Source organism: Marmota flaviventris, chromosome 6 (genome assembly GCF_047511675.1).
Source record: "Marmota flaviventris isolate mMarFla1 chromosome 6, mMarFla1.hap1, whole genome shotgun sequence".
NCBI classification, from domain to species: domain Eukaryota; kingdom Metazoa; phylum Chordata; class Mammalia; order Rodentia; family Sciuridae; genus Marmota; species Marmota flaviventris.
Genome location: NC_092503.1, coordinates 71,347,835 through 71,369,972, shown reverse-complemented (window position 1 = coordinate 71,369,972; position 22,138 = coordinate 71,347,835). Strand labels below are relative to the sequence as shown.

Here is a 22,138-nt window from a genome sequence, read left to right as displayed (position 1 = left end):
TAGGGTAGGGTACCAGAGATTGAATTTAGGGGCACTCGACCACTGAGCCACATCCCCAGCCCTATAGACAGGGTCTCACTGTGTTGCTAAGCGCCTCGCCTTTGCTGAGGCTGGCTTTGAACTTGGGATCCTCCTGGCTCAGCCTCCGGAGCTGTTGGGATTACAGGCATGGGCCACCACACCCAGCACCTTTCCATTCTAGTTCCCGCTCTAACTCACTTCCTACCTGGCTGTACCCCTTTCTCCACACACTGAAATGCCAACCACTTTCCTGGGTGCAATTAATCCATCCTCTTATGGGACACCCTTCTAGGCCACCAGGACCTTTCCTTCCTCTGAAGCACTTTTTTCCCATTTTTGACTCTGTTTGCTGAAACAGCCTTGGATCAGAGCTCTGGATGGCTGTCAAACTGTGATTTGATAAGTCACATGCTCATAGCTCGCCTCCCCTGGCTATATTTTTTCCTAAAGACAGGAACGGGACGTGTGTAATATTTACTTTAACCTCCCTCAATGCCCTGTTCGTTGTAGATATTAAGTGTTTGCTAGCCAATGCTATTTTTATGGATTCAGGGAAGCAAATATCTCTAAAAGTAGGGCGAAGGTGCAGCCGGATATTTCCTTTCCATAAGAAAATGCTGTCAGTGGCATCTCTTCTTTAAAACTTGCTGTTAAGCTCTGATCTTCTTTCCTCTTTAGAGTCTAAACCAGAGCTTAATAGAAATATAAGTTGAGCCACATATGTTAATTTAAATTTCTAGTAGCCACATTTTAAAAAATGAAAATAGGCCAAACTTATCTTAATATTTTTTATTTAACCCTACATATGCAAAATATTATCATTTCAACATGTAATTAACGTAATAAAATTATCAAGGAAATACTTTATATATTTTTTGATTATTTGTTCTAAGTAGTTACACATGACAGCAGAATGCATTTTGACTCATTGTACACAAATGGAGCACAGCTTTTCATTTCTTTGATTGTACTACTATATATTCTTTTCTGTACCTACAGATTACCTTAACAAGAGAGAATTTCCAAGATTTTGAGAACTATAGCTTTCTTATAGCACAACTTAATTTGAACTAGCCACACTTTCAAGTGCAAAAAGTCACATGGGACCAGTAGCTATCATATTGGAGAGTGCAGGCTAGAATCTACACTAAAATTACATGATTTCAAACCATTCTGAAAAATATTCTAAGCTCTGATAAACCCTTTGGGGATATGTAGTAATGTTTCTAAATCTTGCTGTTAAAAACTGAAGAATAGACTTCAAGCAATTATACTTCTAATTACTATTAAGTTCAACTTCAATCTCATACCTACGCAATATTTAAGATGATGATTTAATAATCTCGAAGTGATAAAATGCCATGATTTCTAAAAATAAATTTTTATAAGTTACAACATTCTTTGATCAGGAGCACAGTCAACCAGGTAGCCATAGACTATAAACTCCATGAACGCTGCTACTGTGCAATTCATTTTATGTCTGCCCAGAACTTTGCCCACAGGAAGTCCACAGTATATATCCACCAAGAATGAATAAATGAATGAATAAAGTAGACATGATATCTGGTAGAAAACTCATAGCCTTCTGCCTCACAGGCAATTACGAACATGATAAAGCGTGATAATACTTGTTCACAATTATTTATGGGTGAAGCAATCAAAATCCAAAAAACATTTCATTAAGGCAGAATTTAGAGTTTTCCTAAAGTCAGTCCTATAAAAGGAAGAGGAAACCTTGCTAAACTAAAATTATCACATACGTGTAATGCACAGAAGTTATTAAAATGTCTATAATACTTAACCACTTTTAAAAGCCCTTTGTCATACTTTACTTTGTCCAGATGATATGCATAAACCAAATATTATCTAAGCCAACTGTCAAAGTATGATTTCTTGTTCTATATACACACACACACAAAAAAAAAAAATCCCAAAAATATTTACACAGCCTTAAAGAACATCCATTTGTAAAAAAGTATTCTCCGCTCACTTTTGACATATGGTGAAGCTACTTTATCTCTGATTTTAAGTCATTTGAGAAACCTCTTTATTTTGAATTTTATGACTATCATGTTAATTATTGGTTCTGCTATGGACATCAAAAGAACAAATGACTAATTGCATGAAGGGGAAACCACTAAATGAATCATGGATTCCACTTGAACTTCATTAGTTAAAAGGATAATTAGCAAAATATTTAAGGGTATAAAAAAGAGATGAGTTTAAGTTAGTCATTATCATTTGTAGGGAAAAGACAAAAATTATTTTACTTTCCTGATCTAAATCTAAAATCTGAAAGATAAGCAGTATTGTAGAGAATTATTATAAGATATTCAGACTTCAAAGGTTCCCATAAGGTCAAAACATGGAATATGTAATAAAAAAAAAGTTAACTATAAAATCAATGTATTATGGGATTTAAAAAAATCATTTAAATATCTCTTGGAGTATGCTTAACAGGTACTCAAAATCCTAATCTACTTTGAAATTTTTAATGAATATAGAAGAAAAATTGAAAGCATTAACAAAACATATCAAAGCAAGTATCTAGTCCTATATACTAAAAAGAAAATATAACAATGTTGTATCGTATTTTAACTCCAATATGTGCCCAAATACATAAACAATCTAATCTTTACATTGTGGGAAATGGATAAATATATTTAAAACTAATTGTGCAACAAATACTCATTTAGCTTTGTGTACATATAATATACCCAGGTGTTTTAAATTAATATAACCATATAAACTGATAATTTTCAGTGCAGTATGCATTTTGATAAATAAAATCACTAAATCTTAAGAACTATGAAGGTTCTTAGAAACATTTAGCCCAGTGCCTCTCAAATTTATTCATGTAGGTGTGTCCTCATGGGGACTTGATGAAATGAAGGCTCTGGTTCAGTAGGTATGGGGGTGGGGCTGCATTTCCAAGAAGCTCCAGACAACCAGAGCTGAGAACAGCTGGGCAGGACACTTAACATTCCCAGATTGGGACAGGACAGCTATCTTAATGCGGCTTTATGGAGGTGTCACCTTAGGTGAAATCCAGGCTGTGCTGTGGGCTCAAAATGCTGTGGAAGAACTAGCTTCTGGTGGGCATTCCCAGTTCTGTACCTGAACAATTCAGTTTTTCAATCCAAATGTGAAAAATCTACCGTTGTTTTTGTTTAATATCATCTTGCTGCTTTGGGCCTGGTATTCTCTCAGCTAATTTTAAATTAACAGATCAAATCAGAAATATTTTCAGAAAATAATGATTCACACAAATCTTTCTAAATATTTAACAGGTCACATGTAAACAAAAAACAAAGACACTCTTAAAAATAACTATTAAAAAGTAACATCCTTGGGACCACTACCCAGGTAGGGAAGTAAAATAGGTCAGTTCTTTGGAAGTCCCCAGCCAGCTCCTTCCTGTCCCTCCATCCTGTCCCTCCATCGCCCCCAGGGGTAACCCTTAACTGATATTTTCTAGACAATTGATCCTTAATTTCCTGTGTGGTTTTACTACCTATGTAGGTGTTGCTAAACAATATACTTAGTTTTGCATGCTCATTTTGAACTTTGAATGAATAGAATCAGGCTATATATTCTTCTGTCTTGCTTTTTTCATTTGACATTATGATAGGATTCTCCCATTTTAATGCATTTTTTATTAGTTTAACAAACACATAGAATGTATTTCATGCTGGCCATTTTCCTAAGCATACACTCTATTCAATTCTCCTGACAACCCTCTCAGATAGTCACTATCAATTCCCCTGATACACAGACGAGGAAACTGAAGTCAAGAAATTTGCCCATGGTCATACAGTAAGTGGCAGAACCAAAATTTGAACCCACAAAAAATCCTTTCTCTTAAGCACCCAGAAATATTGCCTCTTCACACCCTCCTACATATAGTTTTATTAGCTCACTTTTCAGTCTTAATAGTATCCGGGTGCATCAATGTAGCAAAATATAGCAAAATTCAATACAATGTTGATGGGAATTTGAGTTTTTTTCCCAATTTTAGCTTTTTGTGAATAACCTTCTTTAAACATTTTTGTCTGTGTTTCTTAAAGCATGTAGGTAAGTGATTCTTAGATGTATGCCTAAGAGTAAGATTGCTGGGTTGTAAGTTATTTGCAGATTGAATTTGGTTGGGCAATAACAAGATGTTTTTCAATGTAATTTTGCCAAGTTTAATTTCTATCAACTATATCCAAGAACTCCCATTCATTTATATCCTCGCCAACACATGATACTGTCAGATTTTAAATGTCTGCCAATCCAGACTGTGTGTAATGGTATGTTATTACAATTTTAATTTATGTGTCTTTAATTATTAAGATTGAACATTTTTTTTTCTTTTTTGGGAGGATGGGGGAGGTACCAGGGATTGAACTCAGAGGTACTCAACCACTGAACCACATCCCCATCCCTGTTTTGTATTTTATTTAGAGACAGGGCCTTATTAAGTTGCTTAGCACCTCATTTTTGCTGAGGCTGGCTTTGAACTTGTGATCCTCCTGGCTCAGCCTCCTGAGTCACTGAGATTACAAGTATGCACCATGGCACTTGGCTTAAGCATCTTTTTTATGGGCGGGGAGGACACTGGGGGTTGAACTCAGGGACATTCAATCCCCAAATTATCCATTCTGGCCCTTGATCACTATTGCTGTGTAGTGTATTTGAATGCTTCGTGTGATTACCAAGATGAATTCACAACTTGTCTCCAGAGAGGGACCACAATTTATGCCAGTATCATGGTTCTACACTGTGCTTTGTGCCTAACAGAGTTCTCTACAAAGAGCAAGGCCTAAGCTCTCAGTACATTATTATTGATCTGTTCAAGAAGTAATTTCACAATAAATTAAAAGAACTTCAGAGTCAAAATATAACTCATATATTTAGGAAACTGTGCAAAAACATACCTAAAACTGTAAGATAGGAACAGATTATGAGGAGTTTGAAATGTCATCCTGAGGAGTCTCAACTTTTTTTCTGGGCAATAAGAAGTTACAGAGGGGTTTTAAAGCAGCAGAGTCAATGAGTTTGTCTATACTTTCATTCAGTTATTTACTGAGGACCCTTTTAGTGCCTGGCACTTCTAAATACTGACACTAAAAGATAAAAAGAATAGCAGGTGGTATATATATTAAAAATCCAAAATGCTAAGAAGATGACCGGAGGCATAAATCAAACAAACATTGAAGATGAAGTGTGGAAGAGGCAAGGTGAACACAAAGTTCCAACTGACGAAATTCTAATTGTGAGCTTCCCTAGGAAGGGTTTATTTCCCCTATCAAGAAAGCAAGGTGCAAATGCCCATGGTTCTAGCAGCTAGGAAGCAAATGACAAACAATGGAAGCATTTTCAAGATGAAGTGTTTGGAAGGCGGGAGGTGGGGGAGAACCTTATAAATGTAATTATGCATGCCATTCTTATTATAGGCTAGAAATTCAGTTGCTTCAACTACAGAATGTAAAAAATAAAGGTTCCTGGACAAGACTACCTGTGATGGTCATCTCTGATGATCTGGCTAACCTTCAGAAAAACAAACCAAAGCTAAACTAAAAACAAGACATTCCTGGTATAGATGTCAACAGGCGGCAGAGTGTGACCATGCATTTGAACTCCTTGTGATGCTGAGGGCAGCCGCTTGGCATGGAAATGCGACAGCACACATCTTCCCGTGACTGCTGCTCCTCTTCACCCCACTGTTTCCTCTGACTCCAGTTTTCTGTTGACTGGCCTCTTGGAACCCTCCCGCAATGACTCACATGGCAGTAGTGCTCAGCAATACCACAGCCCTCCACAGTGGGCGCTGTGTAGGAGGCAGGCAGCCGTGGGCCATGGAGTCTGTACCAGCTTCTCCCTTTCTGCCTTCTGGGAGGATTCAATTTTCAGCCACACTTCCCTCAAAACACAGCCCTGGCAGGAGATGCTTAGTGCACAGATTTCTAAATGATGAAATGATCTGGGTTTGGCTCCTTGATCATAATGAAACTAAAAACAGTAAGATTAAAAAAACAATAGGATCATCACCACACCTTCCAAAAAAAATAAAATAAAAAGCAGCTTTACAACTTGGGTGAAATTAAAAGATCAGGGAAAAAAAAGAAAAAAGCTCAAACTAATATTTTCCAACCTTTCACTGAGAGCCAGGGCTAAAACCACATGTTTTGAAGGTCTTGCACTGTGTTATTATTAGAAGTCACAATTCTATTGATACTGATGAGTCATTTGTATCGGCGGAAACCAAGAACTTCCATCAACATCATGTTACACACAGTCACCGCGGCTTGTTCTTTATTACTGGTCAAAGCTGCTTCAGAATGCTTAGCAAAGCTACAAAAAAAAAAAAAAAAAAAAAAAGGAGAACTCTTCAGCATGTGCAAAGCTTTCCTTTCCTTAGCCAAGCTTACTTTAATCATCCTTCTCAAGAGAGTTTAGGGTGATCTGATCAACTTGTATCTACAAAAGGAAGTTTATGTAGAAACCTCAGAAAAGCAACATTTCACACTTTCCGATGAAAATAAGCACAACTGAACTCTGAAAGCAAACAGTGAAACCAGCTCAGAAAACACACCGCTACCTTTTAAATGATCTCAGGTCAGGTGCTTTTGTTTTTGCTTTTGTTTTTGTTTTAACCTCAACAACATGTAACTGATGCAAACAAAAACTGTCATCACTTAGGAACTTCAGGCTAGTCACTCCCACTCCCTGCCCACTCCCCACTCAGGGCACACTCCTTCCCACAGAAGGAGAAGTGGGTCAAGTTTCAGTTACACCAAGAAAGCCTGAGTTAAAGGTTTATGGAAAGTCCTGCTGCTAAGTAGGAAATAACAGTACATTTCCTTTCCCTTTTTGTCAACCTCTCTCCCCATAAAGATTCCCAGAAAACAAAATGAAGTGAGAGTTGTTCTCCCACCACCACCCCCCCAAGCACTTTTAGAAATGCTGCAATTCTTCACACAGTTCCTACAAAGGCAGAAACTTGCCCAGTTTTCTGTCCTGCAACCAGAAAGCTGTTTGGCTGCAGGAAGAAGGGCACCCAACTTAGCAATGACCACAGATCTGCAAATAGCCCCTCTGCAGCCAGCCAGCCCTGTGCTCTCAAGGGCGCGCTGGCACTGGGGGCATTTTACCCAGCGGCCAGCTGAGCACCGCAACGGCTACATGAGTCAGCAGGTGCTTCTGTAGGAAACTGCTGACATGCTAAATTACTCTTGCATACATAAGGTGCACACACCTACCCAGCAAAAACAAAAACAGGGTACATGCAAATTACCAAACAGAAATCTCTCTACCCTTGCAATTCCTATTTTCCAAGTCTAGTCCAAAAGTACAAGTAATGTATGCCACAATTCAAAAAGAAGTTAACAACTAATAATAATTAATAGTGGTAATAAACAAACAACTCTCCTGTTTCGATGTATGGAACAGCTGCATTCAAAATCTCACGAGTCCGTTAATTTTAACTGGCTTTAATTTTAACTAGATTTAACTGCTTTTTCTCCCTTCTGAAAAATCAAAATAGTTGCCATATCGACCACAAAAACTGGTAACAGACAAGCACAGTTCCTGTTTTTCAGAAGGGACTTACTTTCAAACCCACAATATCAAGATGCTTAACCTAAGTGGAAATTTAAAATTCATTGTCTAATGTGGGAGATTTCAACCTGTACACTCATTCGGGTCCCACAAATGTTGCACCGTGATCGCTCACCACACTTCATCCTACGTATGTATCTTTCATCTCTGTTCGATCCCTTAATACAAGACCCAAAAAGCCACAGGGGAACTGGTTGTCTGGAACTCAGAACACATTTTTCCACAGAAACAGTGCCATGCTGATGAGACAGTGACCCAGGAGAGTTCATGAAAATGTCTCCAATTTAAAATATGAGTCAAAGGTTAAACTTAAAAAGTAGAAGATAATACTATAACAATAGTTTCAAAACCAATGAAAGGCAAACTCTCTTGAATGTGTTTTGAAGAAATGTCTAATTAGCAGAAAATGAGGGGCATGCCTTCTAAGGGAGACTTTGGAACTGTGCCTTTAGATTCAGTCTGGATCTTCAGTATTTTTAAAAAGTGGTTAACTTCACTTTTTTTGTGGGGGAGATAGTGCTAAGGATCAAACCCAGGAGTACTCCACTAGTAAGCTACATTCCCACTCCGTTTTATTTTGAGTCAAGGTCTCACTAAGTTGCCCAGGCTAGTCTTGAACTACGCTCAACCTTTCAAATAGCTGGGATTATAAGCATGCAGTACCATGCCCAGCTAATTTCACTTTAAAATGCATAGTATGCTCTTATTTTGGCATAAAGCAGCATTAAAAAGTTCTTTATATTTATCACTTCTAGGTACTGATTTTTTGTTTGCTTCAAAAAAAAAAAAAGTGATCAAGAGTTGGAAGAGAGGGCTATGGTTGTAGCTCAGTGGCAGAGTACTTGCCTAACCTGTGAGACACTGGGTTCGATCCTGAGTACCACATAAAATATAAATAAATAAATAATAAAATAAAATAAAGGTATTGTGGCCATCTACAACTAAAAAAATTTTTTTTTAAAGAAGCTGGAAGAGAAAAAAGGAGAGTTACAAAAAAGGGTAACTGGAGAAAAGGGGGCAGGAAAAAAGGGAGGCTGAGAGAAAGGAATACACAAGGCATATTTAATTGTGAAGAAAGGAAAAATTGGAACTAGAGAGCGGTACCCCACTGACAGGGCCCTTCCAAAGAAAGAGGACTTCACCTCAGTTCAAGAACAGACCCACAGAATGAGCGAAGTCCAGCGAATAGTTCTATATATTGCCACTAGATGGCGCCATCAACCCAACATAGCATGGTTGCTGGAGGAGTGTGGCGGGGTGGTGTAACTGGCATCTGAGTCTTCAGGTTTGGGTGTTAACCTGGCAAAAACTTTCTCCAAAATAAGTATAGTTCCATTATCAACCAGTCTCTCCAAACCTCCAAGTGTCACCACCATGTTAACAGTATGGGGCACACCAATATTGAAATAAAATCAATTCAATTTTTATCAATGAAACTGGTACAACTGGTGCGGGGAGGTAGGTGATATCAGATTCACTGTTTTTTATTCACCCTTCAAAGATTCAGTATTCGAGGATCGTAGAGAATTCTGGGGTCATTGCCAGTGACTGACAAAAAATCTCTAATCATAGATCAAGTAGCTTTTCCCTGAAGTTTTGTTTAAATGTCACATAACACACCATCTTGCTACATTAGGTTTATGTGCTCAAATCTAGTATCTGGCAGGAGGAAGGTGATGCTAACTGACAAATGTATTATTAAGAATCATCTGCCCTTTATATTTTTAGTATCACTGTGGTTTCTATGCTCTACTCTGCTTGTCTATATTCTCCATCCAGGCTTAGCTTATAAAGAACCATCTCTTCATTCAAAAATGTTCTCCAGGGTATGAAATTCTACATTCCTATCTTCAGGGTTTTAATTCTTGGGCTTTATCTGTTATTAATATGCTGATGCCTCAGAAAAGTAATGCACAAGGTACACTCGGATACTTATATTCTAGTAAAATTATATTTGCAATATCCTTTTCTGAGATTGGTTTTGGGAAGGAAAGACAGAAACTAGTTGAGAGCACTGGGCAGCTAAAAGACAGCAGAGTACAATGCAAAGAAGTAAGGACAGAAAGAGGACCTTGAGGAACTGATGGCAAACTTGCCTACCTCCTTTACAGGTAAGACAAGATCCATCATTCCTGCTGATCTTTCCTGGAGGGGAAATGTTGAAAAGTAAGGGTTAACTCAAAGAATGTCTACATTTTCCTCTTGCTGAATGGGTAATAAAATATTTCACAGTTAATTTTCTTTTTTTTTTTTCACTTTGACTCTTCAGGGCTTATTCATTTGCATAATATGGAATCTTGAACCCATATAGATATTCTACAAATCAATGCAAGTAATTCTCACACTAAATCAGCAGCTTTAATTTAAGCTCATCATTGTTTGCATAGAAATCTTTATGCACTCATCTGCTTGATTTTTTAATCACTTAAAACCTCCAACACTGACACACTAAGCATCTCCCCATTTAGCCACCTCCAAAATTTGAACTAAATGCTGAAAAATAAGCACAGTACATTCATACACTTGATCATCTCCCAAACTGAGCTTCAAACATGTGCTTAATGTTCAAGCAGGTCTCAGAAATAATGCCTCTTGACTCAAGATGACAATGTGGTGTCCAGCCCAGGCACAGCTGAGCTGAGTCAGCATTCTAAACAGTGACCCTGCAAGCCCAAGGTAATCAGTGGACACCGCCAAACTGGCTGCCTGGCTGAGTCCTTTAAAACCATGCAAATCTTCAGGTGAGAGTTGCAACATAATAATCTGGCAAGATAATCTCTTTCTGAAATTGACTAGAATGAGAACAAAGGTTACCTGCTTTTATCTGTTACTGGTAGCTAATATTTCCAATTAGGAGCTCTAATGGGATTGATTCTAAATGAAATTCCTCCTCCAGAGTAGAATATCTACTAGAATAGTTTTGTTGTTGGCAGTGGGGTTTTTCTTTTGGTGTTATTCTGTTTTTTGCTTTTTCTCTTAAGCTATAGATAAAACCATGGGGACAGGCCATGGAATTCATGTTCTATGCCTAATTCATTTTTTGCTTTTCCAAGCCATCACTTTTACTTCATAATCTCTAAAGGGACAAGATCTGAGGAATGTAATTATTAGAAAGTTAGTCCAGTGAATGACAAGAAATATATTCACTCATGTTCCCTCAGAAATTATTTTTCAATCTTATCTTTCAAATAGATGTCAACAAAATGTCCAATATTTCAGAATGAGTTAGCCTATATTTCCACTTTTGGGACCTGCTAGACAGGGTTCCAAATTCAAATGAATAAGGACAGCAAAGTGGAGGCAGAGCCTGGGAGTTAAGAGTACAGCTCTAGCATCATACATCCAATGTCCAATCAAAGCTTGCTCTCATTAGCTGGGTGATATCCATGCTCTCACTGCTGAAGATCATATGCAGTTCTGGGTTGTTATGGGGAAAAAAGTAACTTAACATGAGCAACATACATAGGAAGCGCTTAATGCAGGTTAGCTATCATCAAAGAAAAAGAAAATAGAGGAGTTTTAGTGTACAATATAGCCAATTTGTTTTAAATAGATACTGTCAACACTCCTAAACTGTGCTTCCAAAAAACAGTCTAAATAATCATCCTTGATCTGCAGAGGATGGAGACCCCTCCTGCTCTGTGATAAGTGAAGCACTTTAGATAGAAGTCTGACTCACATTTTCACTCAAGGTATTTGTCTAGGTCTCATACACACAGACATTTTGAAGGGAGTGTCCGTGTAGCTTCTGATCCTTCAAAAATTGTCAAAATTACCCTAAATATATTCAAAGTAAGAAATGTTAACTAGTATTTTTTTTTCAAGAATGGAAATAAACAGTACTTTTGGCAATTAGCAATTCTGTTTTTATCAGACTCCAGAGACACAGGTAAAAAAAAAAAATCAATTTTGGACTCTGTATACAGAAATCATTATTTGCCAAAATGGCCCCAGGGGTTATATCATGGTTTGTGCAATACTCCAAAGGGCCAAAGCGAGTAGTGAATTAATAGGATTATGAGGTTGGAGGAAAAAGCAAGCCTCAAATTTCCAACTGACCCTCACTGAAGCTCATTGCACAATTCCTCCTGGTTGGTGGGGGTGGGAGGAATCCCCACCACCTGACCAGGTCAAAAAACCCCTCCCCAAATTGTACCATGTTACATAGAATAGTTTTCCTTCACAGAAGTTTAATGAATTATCTGCAACTAACTGGTTAATGTCATCCTTTCTATTAGATGGGGGCTTCATAAGGGCAGTGGCCAGGACTGGCTTTGTTCCCCACTAGCACCATGATAATCTGCTACAAAAGAGTTACTAAGTACCACTACTGAAGGAGTGAATGAGGATCTGCCTCTAAAGAACAGCATTTCTGGACACTTGGTCCATTTGGTAATATCTGCAAATTCCTGTTGCTTAGATGAATACAGTCTGGGAAGAAAAAAAGTTCCAAGAATCTATGGATATGGGGGATACTAAGGAAAATTGCTGACCATGCACATTTTTTCCCCTGCTTGTGGAATTTGAATCACCACATTAGAGTCTCCCAAAGTGGGCTAGACCTGTGGAAACTCCTGAGACATCTGCCTGAGACTGACATTTGAAATGATATGGGAGAGAGAAGAGATAGGAAAGCAAGATTAGAGTGACTGGGAACTTAGAAGCTCCAAACCCTTCTTTTGAAGGGTTAGAGTTGGTTCATATGCCAGCCACAGGCTCAGGAACAACTGAAGAGAAGAATGGAAGTGCAAGGACTGGAAAGTAGAGGATTTCACTGCTTGGGAAAAAAAGATGAAAGACGACACAGGACAGGAGGGAGCTGGAAGCCAAGAGCCAGCTCTCCTTCACATCTGCTGCAGCCTGTCCTACAGCTAGCTCTCAGGAAGAGGACAAGAAGGTCAGGGAGGAAAATGACACATCTCAGAACGAAAGGACAATTCATTATCAGGCGAAGGAACAAAGGAGAAGCTAACCAGAGGAATACGCTGGAGAAGCTGTGATTATGAAGTCACAGGGACGATGGGGAGGCATTTGGGCTGTAATTCCAATGACTAGAATGAACTAGTACATGAAATGCTTTCAGGTTGTAGATACTGATTATTTGGGGGAAAAAAACAGCTCAAGGAAAAAACAAAGGTGAAATTCCTGCTTGATTTTTGAAGTAGAGCCACTAGCAGGAGGAGGCTCAATTTACATATTCTTTAAAAATGAAATGGCCCTTGAAAAAGGACATTGTGGTAAGATTCTGAAGATATGTTCTGGTTTAAGGAAGTTGAATAGCATGCTGATATTAAGATTAAGTTTCAGTTTTAAGTAGAATGACATTTGAAATTAATAAATAGGAAAAAAGAGGAAAACTCAACAGGGAAATTTTGAATTGACACATTCAGCTCCTGTTCTATTAAATGTTCCAGACCAAAAAAAAAAAAGAGATGAGTTATATTTTACTGAATTTACAAAATGTTTAGTCCATGGCAGGTTTTAATTTAGACGTGAACAAATTGTAAATATTCATGTAGAATTTAAAGATGGGATAGCAATAGGTCATACATCGTCATTAACAATACAGAGCTCTTTTCCCTCATTCCCAGGGTGTGGCTGCTGCTTTCCCCAACATAACTGGGGCTCTGCCAAAAGTTTCTTATCTGCTTTACCAAATAAATTACAATTTTCGCAACCAGCCTCAACTTCTGAACTTTGAGTGTCTCTGGGAGGGTCATATGTCAATGAGGCTTCTTCAATATCCAGACAGGGAAAGGAGAGGAACAGGAGACAAAGGTTCAGTCTGTTGTCTAAAGTGCAGAGATTGACAAATGTGATGTCCAGTATCGTTCTCTGTTCCATGTATGAGAGGATAGAGACCATGTTCTCTGTATGTGACATAGAACTAACCAGTCAGTGACTCCATGCTGGACTGTGTATACAGGATGGGGAAATAATTTGTACACATCCAAGAAAATACACACTTACTCAGATGAAGTTCTGATTAGAACCTTCCGATGCTGTAGAATGGGCACAATGCCTACTTCACAGAGTTGTGCTGAGGACTCGATGAGATATGTAAAGTAGTCATATATCTCATACGTATGTAAAGTACCCATGTAAAGTAGTTATCACTGTATGGCACATGTAAGCATTCAACAAAACAAATATATTGTTTTAGTGAATGTTCTTCAAGATCAAATTCCCATGGAAGTCCTCAGGCATTAAACGGGCCAAGTTATACCCATCTGGTGGATAACAGATAAATAGAAGGTAAGTGATTCAAAAGCAATGAATTATTTACCTGCAGAGGATAACACTGTGCCTGTGGAATTATTTGGCTTTTCATGTTGAATTCTCCTTTTTAATGGACAGTATTAATACCTGAGTGAGACTTAGTGTTGATTTGGAGTTTTGCTTTTCTTACGTATTTCAATTTTCCTGATACTTGTAATGATTCAGTTGGTACACACCCCAAAATCATCCACTTTGTGTCAGGCCTTTAGAAAATAACTAACTATAGAAATATTAAACAATCATATGTTTTAGTCTGTTAAGTGGTAGAAGACAGGCCATCTTCAGGACAATGCTAATTTTTACATACATTCTCAACCAATGTTTATAAAAATTTGAGCCAATATTTTTAAATAGGAAATTCCACATAAAAATCCAGATATCCAAATTCCCTTGGAAAAATCAAGTGATATGACAGCACAAAGCCAGCACTGCCATCAATTCCTGCCTGGCAACAGTAGACAACAACGAGTGAGGTTGAGCAGTGGTTGTCTGCCACTCCACAATACGCCCTCTCCTCACCAGAACAAGGCACATAATTTGTAGGGTTCAATGAAAATGGAAATGAGAGGTCCCTTGTTCAGGAATTATTAAGGATTTCAAAAATATAACAGCAGAACATAAAACCAGGTGTGAAATCCTTCTGAGGGAAGAGAGGAGGGGCCATGTGCAACTGCACAATTCTGTCGCCATGAAGCCAGTCCTGCCCCTTGGGCCCCTAGACAAACAGCAAGGTGTTTGTTTACCTAAGTATTCTCCCATTCATTCAACAATCAAGCCAGTATTTTCAATATGCCAGACACTAGCCCCTGAAATCTGAGGTTCAAAGCCTAGCTCAGTGTAGCAGCACACAGCAAAGCGTGAGAGCCACTGGGCCCTCTCTTCCTTGTTAAAGCTGGATCCACACCAGAGACACCAAGTGAGACTTAATCCAAGTAAAATTAAACTGCTCCCAACAATACAGATTGGCCTGAGCCCTTTTGTTGGCATCACAGGGGCCTCGATTACAAATTCTGAGGCACAGCTCACAAGTGCTAATGAATAACCAAGTCCTCTTGGCTGGGTAGACAGTGGGCCCAGAAGTGAAGGGCTGGCCTAGGAGAGATTTGAACATGAACCTCACCATCTGGCTCTCTGTGACTCACTTTGATCACAAAATGAATTGCAACAAATTGAAGAGCACATGGCCAGAGTTAATTGTCTCATCTGTAATCTGAACCTACTTTTAAGCAGTTATTATTACCCTCTATCAGGTGGAAATGTTTTCTACCATCACTGCAAAGTGCATTTTCCTGATGAACTGTAATGGATCATTAAATTCCATATCTGAATAACAATACTTTGCACTTATTCAGTGCCTTTCATCCAGGGATTTCAAGGCAGTTTGCAAATAATTAAGCTCCTCACATAGCAGCCAGAGGTGAGTGACTGGAAGGGAATTGCCTGAAGATACTAAGTCAAAGGGCATAATTCAACAGAAAGAGAATAAATGGCTTCCTCCCAGGCATTGGTAATAGTAAGAGTGAATTAGGGGATCTCCATTCCCTCTTCCCTTCTGCTTCACCCCTTCTTCCCTACAACAGATGCTGACATGCAACATACAAAGGACTGAAAAATAAAATAATATAGAGGTGTTCAAAATTTGGTTATCAGTTCAGATACACACATGAGGAAAATGTATCTTTCCATGTAATCCTGGAATCTACATTACAAACTGACACTCCAATCCACCTGCAGAAAGACAGACATCAGAGGAATTTATTGATAATTTATGATCATCAAATGGCAAACCTGAAGCTTTCCAAAATTCAAAATGAAAATACTAATCAAAGTAATTTGTTCCATGATTGTCTATTCCATTTCTGGTCCCCCATCCCACTTGAATGATATTCAAGTTTCAGAAAGAGCAAATAGAATGGAACTTGGAAATTAACGCATTTTTTTAGACCAAAGTACAGGAGGGAAAAACATCACAGCCACTCAAAGTTTTGCGGTGAAATTATAAACTCCAGAAAAACTGAATTTATAATGGAAAGGCTGACAGACCTTTCACTGGAGCAGTTTGAATGCAACATTGTAATTTAGCAATCTCTCTTACAGACTAAAGACTAATTCTAACAAGATGTCATTATGACTCACGTTTATTATTACCTGCAAGAATGAAAAATGCCGTTTACTCGCGAGCTGCTGGAGAACCAGGGTGGGGCGGTCTCATATTTTAAGCGAGACGCCCGCTGCCTTACTGAAATAGCCCTCTCCACCAGAGGAGTGGCAGCCTTTCACGCTCAGCTTCTTTCATGTCAGCCAGAGCCTTCGCAGCTCGACATGCCTTTCCTACATGTTACATTTTAATGATCTGAGAAAACCGTTATCGGAGTTAACATCTCTAATTTTACTCTAAACAGACAAAAGCAAAAAATCTCATTAGGCATCATCTCCGCCAAGGTTCCCACTAGGCAGTAAAGGATTTTTATCTAAAGTAATTACCCTTTTTAGTTAAATACACTCAACAGATGAAATTTACACAGAGTGAGAGACTGCAGCACTAGACAGAGAAGGTGCAAACCGAGGAACGCCGCGTCTCGCCACCCGCGGGGAATCGGCAGCTCTGTCTAGAGGGGGAGGCGCCCTTGTCCTTCTGGTTTCGCGGTGCCAATGGTGGTGGCGGTGGTGGTGGTGGCGGTGGCGGTGACCCGGAGGGCACGCTGTGAGGCGCACCTTCTTGGGCCACGGACAAAACCACTCCGGACAGCTGCCGCGCGGGAACTTGCCCCAAGTTGCCAAACTTGCTTAAAGGCAAGAGGATGCTGATAATACCTTGCGCGCCCAAGACCTCCGAACCCAGGAACGCGCGGCCTTCCAGACACATACACCCGGCCCTGCCCGCTTCCTCCCACGGTCCAATTTCTTGCAAGTCCCTGGCCAGAGCGAGGTCGCCGAGATGCTCGCTCAGTCCCCTCTCGCTGGCACCTGGGGTAGCCCGTGAGCGCCGCCCTCCGCCCTCTCCGTGGTGTTCGGCTCCTGAGCACCCACAGGGTGAGAGAACTGAGAGACCCACGGAGAGTCTGGGCATGGGGAGGTGCTCCCTAGATAAATTCCCATCCTAGTTGGAGCTTCTGGGGCTTGGAGACTGTGTGTAGAGTGTGGGTGCGTGTTGCACTTGGACTTCATGTAGGACCTTGGGAAGAGATGGGTGCAAGGTGTCTCAGCCACAAGGTTGAGCTCCGCGGGACGCATTCCGACTACCGTACCCCTGACTAGTAGGTATTCCACCTAGTTCTAGTCTGCTCTGCGAGGTCCCCAGTTGCTTTTTCCTAGGACCCTAAACTTGAGCTTTGATCCTCCGGCGAGTCGCGATGATCAGGGCCACCCGTTTGCGGCTGACAGCTGAGCGCAAAGGCGCGGCGACCGCAGTCTTTGCGGAGCAGCCCTGGGCGCGGATGTCTTGAGCAGGGAGGAGGCCGCCGGGCCTGGCGCGCGGATCACCGGCTAGGGACCCGGTTGCCCGACCTCGACCGCCAGGGACAGGGCCGTAGGTCTGACAGCTGCTCGGGCTCGCGCGGACGCGCGCCTCCCTCCAGCCCGCCCTCCCCACGCCTGACTTATTACCCTCTGCTCCTCCTCCCCCTGCTGTTCCAAAACACCAGTCGACGCGAGCAAAATACAATGCCGCCTCGCCCGCCGTAAACAGCCAGGCGGGGAAAGCGCACATTTGCTGCTGCGCGTCCGCCGGCTCTGCTCCCAGCCCCTTCCCGTTCCTAGAAAAATGCCATAAAAGCGAGCAGGGCGCTGGGCTAGCAGCTGGGCGCCCGGCGGCCGCGGTTCCCTTCCCGCGCCGCTTCCCCACGCCTCCCCGCCCGCTCCGCGCACCCACTCCCCGCGTAAACTTGCCCCGCCGCCCTGCCCGGCGCCGCGGCCCACGTCCCGGGGCCAGGGACTCACCTCGCCAGAGAACTTTGAGTCCTTTCCGCCTCTTCTTCCCCGCGTCTTTCCAGCCCGCAGCCCCCTCCCGGCAGCAGGCGCGGTGGGCGATTCGGGGGTCAACGAAAGCTCGCTGAGGGGACGCGCATCACATGGCAGCTCGTTCCCAGCCCCCCGAGTGTGCTGGGAAGGGGGAGGGGAAGGGGCGAGGGGAGATCGGGGAAAAGCGAGAACCGGGCGGCGGCGGGACTGGGCAGGCGGGGTGGCGAGGGCGGCGGCGGGCGCTCACGTTAGCGCTGCTGCGATCGCAGCCCGGGCGTGCACGGCCGCTGCTGCTGCTGCTGCTGCTGCTGCTGCTGAGGCGGCGGCGGCTCGGCGCTGTTTGCTCCGCGCCGCGCGGCTCGCGCTCTCCCCGGAACGCCCACACTCTCAATCGCTACATTGTTGACATTCGGCGCTGACGTCACCCGCTCCCCATTCACAATAACTTTACGGGAGCCGGGCAGCGCACCTCCCTGGCCGCTGGGGCGCCGTACGCCTGGCGACTAGCGTAAGCCGCTCCGCGAATGGCGCTCCGGGGGCTGGGGCGGGGGGCGGGCGCGCGCTTCGCTGGCTCGCGGGAGGGGGCGCGCCTCACGCCGCCGCTGCAGCCGTTCGCCCCGCTTTGTGCGGCCGCGCGGCCGGGAGAGCCCTCTCCTCAACGCCGGCCTGACAGACTCGCTCAGCCTGGCCTTGCCAGGCCTTGAAAGACACGGGTTTGGGGCAAGTGGGATTAGAGTAGTGATGAAGGCTAGTGTGTCACAAGGGGAGGGTGCCAGAGCCCCAGGCACTATACCCAGGGAGGAGAGCCAAACCTCGAAACCTGGGATTCCTGGGTTGTCTAGCCTTGCCCTGGAGGGACGGGAAAAGATGCACAACGGGCCCCTACAAAGCTAACCAGGCCCTGTCTTGGGGATGGGGGAGTATGCATAGGAAGAACAGTGTCCTACCCAAGAGAGACTTTGATGTTTGAATTCTTTTCTGGATTGCCTTGGCCTTCTGCAAACTGGATGAGCCTGGAAGCCCCCATGCCAGAGTTTATGGAAGTGCACGGATCTATTGCGAAGCCTAAATAAAAAGCCACCTTCCCAGCTTTAGCCTCACCTCCTACTGCGCTGTAGCAACTTTCCCCTGCCTTTACTTTAGACACTGCTTCTGCCCTTTAAGACCATCGTGTGGCTGCCCTGTAGGAAGAAAGCTTGGTGGTGGTAGGATTTTAAAGGGAGTAATTAGAACTTAGGCTGAACGTACATTTGCAATAAAACAAGGTTGTGTTAATGTTGTGCTGGTGCCTGCAACTTTACCCCTCACCAAGGCCAAGAAATTCTGCCAGGTTTCCCTAAACACCTATAACTTGGCCCTCTTGTGTAAGGCAGTATTCCATATTATTACATGTGGTGCTGATTTTTAATGAATATTATAAAACTTTGGCTTGCTCTACTGAGAGAGGGATCATAAATCCCCCCTTGTAAAATGGGCACTGGCATATGCTGAGGAAGCAGTGAAGCATCACCCTGGGAGTCTTGTGATATCATCCAAGTGTTGCTTGAGCCACCTTCATTTGAGAGCAGAGTTTTAAAAGGCCCCATTCGGAATGTCTGTGTGGTAAGCTAAGTGACCGCCCAATGCAAGCTGAAGGTGCTGAGCTAATTTTTTTAACAGCCCTGCAGATCCTTGAAGTGTGGCAGCACATGAGGAGATTTTTTTCTGCTAACCTTTCTGGTTTCAGATAAGGAAAAGTCTCAGAAGTAGCCTCTGGTTTCTGATCTACTGCCCCTTGGGGGAAAAAACACCTTGCTTCTGAAGTTCCTGCCTGACTCCCCTTGGCAAGGACAGAAGACCCATCCCTAGTCTGACTTGTGCTTGCCATTTCTCACCAGTCCTATGAATGGTTCTGCTTTTGCATTCTTCATTCTTGTACGTGTTGGTGAAAAACTATGCATTTTAATAGCACCAATCAATGTTTTTCTCACAAGAGCCAGGCTTGAGGTCATCTCTATGAGGATGCATAAATTCATTTCTTTTTATGTAGACTATGGCTGCCCTGCTATGGGAGTGGAATTCTGCACATTAGTGTGGAGGTGGGTGAGGAGGGGGATCCCGTTGCAAACTGATCTGGTCCCAGATAGATACAACACAGGCTAGCCAGCCACCGTGATGCATGCCTGTATTTCAGCCTCTCTTCACAGCACTTCTGCAGAGGTTAGGCTCTAAGATAGCCTTGGTCATGAGTGTTTGCTTTCCATTCCCTGGGCTGTGGTGCTACACTTTACGTGTTTACGATGGAAAACTGATGCAGGGCAGGGGCTTTCCTTCTCTGTATTTATGGCAATAACCTGAATAGAGGTCGACTTATTTCCCATGTCTGGAACATGCAACCTTTTCTAATACATCCCCCCCACACACTACATAATTACATATGTGTTTGGATCTGGAATATGGGCTTCATCTGTGATACATTTCTAAAGCACAATATGGTTGCCAGGGACAATAACTTTGTACCATGGCATTAAAGCTAATCAACATGATTTCTAGAAATCTCCTTGATTTTTGTAAAATAGAGAAAAGAAGATATACAGACAACAAAAAGATAAGGAAAGGAAAACAGAAGAAAGAGTGGTTCTGGAGTCTTCAACTTTGTGCTCCCCAGCACCCTAGACAGAATTTGAAGATGCTGAGAAGATAAAAATGGTTTTTCTCAGACAAAACAGTAGGCAGAATTTCAAATGCAGTTGGCACCTTGAATAAGGCTTAGCAGGGCAAAGTTAACATCCAGTGAAATCTGACAAAAGAGAACAGAGTGGGATGCTGAGAGGAAGACTGCCAAAGCCAGCAGGAGCCATGATTATGGGAAGTTCCTTGAGAGTTTTACTAACTAGGACAAGCTCCTTGGAATTATGACTTGTGTTTATTATTTCAAAAACAGATGTTATAAAGTGTGTGTAAAGTATAAAACCTCAGCTTAGTAATGTACAGGTGACACTAGAGAGTTGATGGAATTTGAATAGCTTTGAGTGGTGATTTGTTCAACAATTTTTGAACCACATGTTATGAGGAAGGTAATCTTCTACAGTCTGGGATGTGATAGTGAACAAAACAAAGCCTGGGTTCTCATGGAATTCTCATTCCGGTGATGAGACCAGGAGGGAGACAGACAAGGAGTCAAGCATATATACTCATAGATATGTAGTCAGATTGTGTATTATAATGGCTTCAGGGGGTGGGGATAAAATAAACAAAAGAGCTCAGGAGTAACAGGGGTTGGGGATATTCTTACATGGGGGTGATTGGTCATAGAAGCCTTTCTTAATGAGGGAATATTTGAGTAGAGATATGAATGCCTAAGGGGCAACCACTACAGCTATCCTGGAAGTAAAAGTTTTCAGATATGAGGGAGAGAAGTGCAAAGGCTCTGAGGAACAGTAGACTTGGCATGTTCCAGGAACAAGAAGAGCCAACAGGTCAAGAGGTCAGTAATTGATACAGAAGAGCAAGGAGGGGAGTAGCAGGAGATAACACCAGAGAGATAACCAGCAGGCCTGTTTTAGGTGGTGGGAAGACATTATAGGGGTTTCTACAGAGAAAGCACACGACTGACTGGGTCTTGACTCCCAAAGGATCATTCTGCCTGCAAGGTGGAGGGGAGGGCAAGAATAGAAGTAAAGAGGCAGGAGGCTATTGAGAGGGAGGTGATAGTGATTTGGTCTGGAATAACTACCACAAATGGAATCTGTAAAGTTTCAAAGTGAATTGGGAAGAATTTACTGATGATTCAATTGTGGAATGTGAGTGAAAGAGGAGTCAAAGAAAATTCTGTATTTTGACCTGAGCAGCTAATTGGTGGAGATTCCATTTAATGAGTACGGAAGACCACAGGAGGAAGAGATACAGGTGAAATCCACAGGATTTTGTTCTGGATACAGTAAACTTCAGATGCCTACCTAACTTCAGACACCTAAGTGGAGAAGTTGGGCAAGTGATTAGAGGTGGGGATACAGAATTCCGGTGAGAGTCCAGACTAGAGGTAGAAATCCACAAGTCACCAACACAGAGCAGCTGGGAATATAGTGGAGAAGAGAAGGGAAAAGGAAAAAAATCTGAAAATTAAGATCTGGGCACTTCAACATTTAGAGGCTAGGAAGGTGAAAAAAAGTGAGGAAGACCCAGCCAAGGAGGCCGAGAAGCAGCAGCCAATGAGAGGGGAGAGGAGAGGGTAGCATCCTAGAGACCAAGTGAGAAAGGATGTTTTGAGAAGCAGGAAGTAACCATCTGTGCCTGT

The 22,138-nt window shown here is 42.1% G+C and overlaps 1 protein-coding gene across 1 annotated transcript in view; it reads right to left on the bottom strand.

Moving 5' to 3' along the window:
* Bach2 (BTB domain and CNC homolog 2) overlaps nucleotides 1-18,058 on the bottom strand; it is a 340,193-nt gene extending 322,135 nt beyond the window's left edge. Inside the window, exon 1 of the mRNA XM_027928350.2 lies at nucleotides 17,842-18,058. The gene's annotated coding sequence lies outside the window, so the exon portion shown is untranslated. The remainder of the gene's footprint in view (nucleotides 1-17,841) is intronic.
* Between the last annotated feature and the right edge of the window lie 4,080 nt (nucleotides 18,059-22,138).